Source organism: Saccostrea cucullata, unplaced genomic scaffold, assembly GCF_032062105.1.
Source record: "Saccostrea cucullata isolate Sc308-1 unplaced genomic scaffold, CSIRO_AGI_Scuc_v1 ctg2005, whole genome shotgun sequence".
Lineage (NCBI taxonomy): Eukaryota > Metazoa > Mollusca > Bivalvia > Ostreida > Ostreidae > Saccostrea > Saccostrea cuccullata.
In genome coordinates this window covers 42,419-47,093 of record NW_026940840.1, presented here as the reverse complement: position 1 = coordinate 47,093, position 4,675 = coordinate 42,419, and the positions used below count along the sequence as shown (strand labels likewise).

The following is a 4,675-nucleotide window of genomic DNA, read 5'->3' as shown; positions in this document are numbered from 1 at the left end:
GATAAAACCCTTGCAGACTTCTTTTAAAAGACTACGGAACATTAAATTAGAATGTATTCATCTCTGGAAAATGGCAGGTATTGCAAACATGTTATGTTAAACGTAAAAGTTGAAAATAACTAAGTTAAAATATTGTACATTCTATGTTGAAGTTGAGCATATGTAAATTTTTAAAGAAAATAATCTAGTTAAAGGGCTTTCACTCCTTGATCCGTAGGCCCGAGTGCCATTTTCACTGGGTTGTGTCAAACCTACGACACAAAAAATGGGAAATGCATTCCTTTATTAAGGACAGATGATACACACATTTTTTTTTCTTTGGAAGAAACTTAATATTATGTCACAAGTTTAGAAAAGTGGATAATTCTTGGAATTTTTTCTCCAAGAACTGGAAAATGAAATAGACTTGAAAAATATTAGTAATCTTTCAATAAAAAAAATATACACTCAGTAAAGGTTTACAGATGAAAATTAATTTCAGAATATGTTACCTTAGTGTTATAAGGGGAATATAAACTTAAAAAAACATATACAAAGCCAGGTGAATTTTATGAGGCAAAAAACAAAATGACAAAAAATCAGCAATATAACATTGAGTTTTACCATTTTGCTTTTCCTAATAAAACTCACCTGGCTTTGTATATTTTTCTAAAGCTTATATTACACTTTTAGCACCAAGGTAACATATTCTAAAATTTGTTTTCACCTGTAAACCTTTACTTAGTGTTAGTTGTCTATATGTATTTTTTTTAAATATTAATAATATTTTCCAAGTCTATTTCAGTTAACTGTTCATCTGTAAACCTGTACTCATAGTGCATATTTGTAATTATATTGAAATATAACTAATATTTTCCAAGTCTTTTCCAAGTCTATTTCATTTTCCTTTTCTTAGGCAAAACAAAATCTACGACCTATCCACTTTTCTAAACTTGTGACATTATATTTAGTCTCTTCTAAAGAAAAAAAAATCATTTGTATCATCTGTCCTTAGACAGCTGGCGTTAAAAGTAAAATTCATGTGATTTTTTGATGAGACGATAAAACCATCTTCCTTTGCAAGGGTAGGCAGGTTTGGCATGCTTGAGTTCCCTCACTGCACAATACCCCAGAATTTTAGGTAAAGGAAAATTTTAAAGCCCTTCATGATGATGTCTCTTTATGAGTTATATATCAAATTGGACGTAGTCAATCAGTCATTCATTTTTTAGGAATCATTAATTTTTTTCCGCGTTTTAAAGAACAGGGAGAAAATGTTGCCTGATAGTAACGTGTTTGAATGTCTATCTGCAGTAAATTAAGGTGAAGACCTATCATCTGCACGATAGATAGGCATGCAAAGAAAAGGTTTTTTAAATTACTAAGTGATATTTATTTTTAATGCTAATCCTTTTGTATTCCTCAAATTCGTTTCGGAGCATTTTTCTTTCTGCTATTTTTGCAACATTATGCCAGAGAGTACGTAAGGCAATTTACTGTGGTGGGGACTTGTCCATAGACAGATTATACCAAGTGAAAAACCCTAGATCAAGTTTGATTTTTTATATAACTGTTTTTAAAAATATAGAAAATGAACAGTTTTGACTAAAGCATGCAAATATGTATTATGACACTCATAGACCTTTCTCGTTGTATGACAGATCGACTTAATTCCAAGACGTTTCATCCATAGACAAGGATATGTATATTACCAAATATCTACAACTTTCTTTAAAAACAGGATATAATAAAATGACATCCTAATGAGAAAAGGAAAACCCAGTAGGGGACATGCATTGCTAATGCAATACTCTCAGAATGCTTTTTAAATTCTAGTATTTTACATGGAATTAATATAATTTACGGCGTCTTTCTAACCAATGTACCCCTACATTAGTATAACCTTCGTCTAAAATTATACTTTAATATTTTTTACTCTGTAAGAAATGTAATCAAAACTTTTGGTATACCATACACCTTAATTATTATAGGGGTTACAATGTGTTTAAATAACTATTTCACGGTGACAGTCTAAGCTTGACTGGTTTGTACATGTGTATGAGAGGGGAACTCATACGTGTATACCATAGGTGTTTTACCCGACAGTGAAATCAAAACTTCTCTCTCATTTTTAATTTTTTTCATTGCAGCGTCAGATCTCCAAAATATCCACGATGGACTCAAGGTATTGTGCTCAAGACGTCCTTAGATGTGACCTTTGTAAGACCCATTTAGTACAAAGTCATTGCGAAATTTGTCACGTAAACCTGTGTAAGGCCTGTGAAGTAGAGTGCCTATCAACCAAAAAACACAGAGTTGTACCATATGCAGAAAGAACATTAACTTCAATATATCCAGTATGTCCAAACCACGAGAAGAATTGTGAACTTTATTGTGAGCAATGTAAAATTCCTGTCTGTTCTACTTGTATCTCCTCCGATAAACACAAAGGACATCATATAGCAGACATTTCACAAAAACTCAGCTGCAAAATTAAAGGATTTGAAAACGATTTGAAAGAACTTGAGACGAGAATTTTCACAAAATATGAAAAAATTGCATCAGGCATAAAAACCAAACAAGAAAATTTGGAAACACAGTACGGGGAACTGACAACAGCTGTCATCAAACAAGGAGAAGACTGGCACAGAGAAATTAACATCATTATCAACAAACAGAAATCTGAGATTGAAGACATGAAAACTAAGCACCTGGCTGTCCTAAATAAACAGGAAGACGATGTCACAAAAATTATTGCAGAAGTGAAACAGAGTATTGTTGATCTGAAGAAAATTCTGGAATCCCGTGACATTTCCTTAGCCTCTGAATACAAATCCAGAAATGAAGAGTTTAGACATTTACCTCCAGAAGTCAATATTTCATTACCACGTTTCTCTCATAATCTCTCATCAACAGAGCACAACTCTATCAAATGTTTGGTTCTCTGTCAGCATTATCCATTACAACAGAAGTACATGGTTACACAATGGAGACATTAGAAAGCGTATCCTTGCTTCCAGTCAAACCACTGCTTGATAAGGCAAGGCTCATAGCCTCCATAGACATTGTGAATGAGTTTACAATCTATAATATTACCTGTCTCAGTGATGAGGAAATCTGTGTATGTGGAGATAACAAAATTATGAAACTCTATAATCTCCAGGGCAATCTATTGAAGTCAATCCAAACCAAGTCAGGGAATGATCCCTGTGACATAGCAGTGACAAGGAGTGGAGATCTAATTTATACTGACCATAATAGAAGAACTGTAAACATAGTAAAAAATGAACAGATACAGGAAGTGATACGACTACAAGGATGGAAACCTTGCTATGTCTGCAGTGCCTCCTCTGGTGACCTCCTGGTTACCATGAACAGTGATGATAAAGAACAATCAAAGGTTGTTCGTTACGCTAACTTTAGAGAGAAACAAACAATTCAGTTTGATGATAAAGGTCAACCTCTCTATTCATCTATTTACATCAAATACATCAGTGAGAACAGAAATCTGGATATCTGTGTGGCTGACAATGGAGCTAGAGCCGTAGTAGTGGTCAATCAGTCAGGAAAACGCCGATTAAGATACTTCGGTCATCCCTCTAAGAGTTTATTTGATCCAGTCGGCATCACAACAGACAGCCAATGTCAAATCCTGACAGCAGACTATGACAACAACTGTATTCACATCCTAGATCAGGACGGACAGTTCCTCCGTTACATTGATAACTGTGATCTACATGATCCATGGAGTTTATGTGTAGACACCAAAGACAACCTCTTTGTTACTGAGTGTGGTACTGGTAAAGTGAAGGAAATCAAATACATGTAAACACTGCATTGTGTTAAGAAATGATTGTGAATTAGATAATATATATTTAGCTATGCATTGTGATTTCACGTAGGTCGCGGGTTTGCAGGGCTTTTAACAGTGTTCGAAAACATACCCTGAAAATTACCTTTATGATTTCTCTAACTTTGACTTCCATTTTCTGAAAATTTTATGAAAGTCGTCTGCACCGTTTTTATGTAATTGAATTCCAAAGATGCCATTGTTGAAGTAACATTTTCGACGGTATTCTATTGAATTGTATAGTGAAAACGTCGTTTTTGGCTTGTTTTCTGGCAATGTTTTGATTTAAAAAATATCAATAACTTTTAAATCAAGCAGACGAATTTGTGTATCCTTTGGTATTTAGAAATAGACTTGATTTGAAATAAATCTATGTGAAAAAATTAATATGTCTTCGGGTTCATTTTCTCGTAATTTAATCGTAGATAATTGCTTTTTTATTGAAAAATGTAGCATTTTTAAGAACAATCTCAGAAAATATCGCGACCTCACGCTTGACGTTGTGAATATCGATCCTGTATTCAAAGGGAAAAAAAGAAATTAGACTGATTTTAAGAAAAAGGAAATTCACGTCTATCTGCTTTCAAATTTACCAGCATCATAATAGTTCGATAAAACAATTATTAGACATTTTCTCCATCCCCACCCCGAAATATGTAATTTACGCTTTGTCTAATTTGCGATGTTTAACATAATAACTTCTTCTTATTATGAAGTTTTAATTTAGATAAGGCAAAGAATCGGATCCTGAATTGATTGGTTAAAAATCTGTATCTAAAATTACATGGGAAAACTTCATAGTATTTTTATGGAAAATAAAACTTTATAAAATTTTATTTATTCAAT

At 33.1% G+C, this 4,675-nt stretch overlaps 1 pseudogene; it reads left to right on the top strand.

The window, feature by feature from the left end:
- Positions 1–2,132: 2,132 nt before the first annotated feature.
- Positions 2,133–3,893, top strand: LOC134256417 (uncharacterized; annotated as a pseudogene).
- Positions 3,894–4,675: the final 782 nt, after the last annotated feature.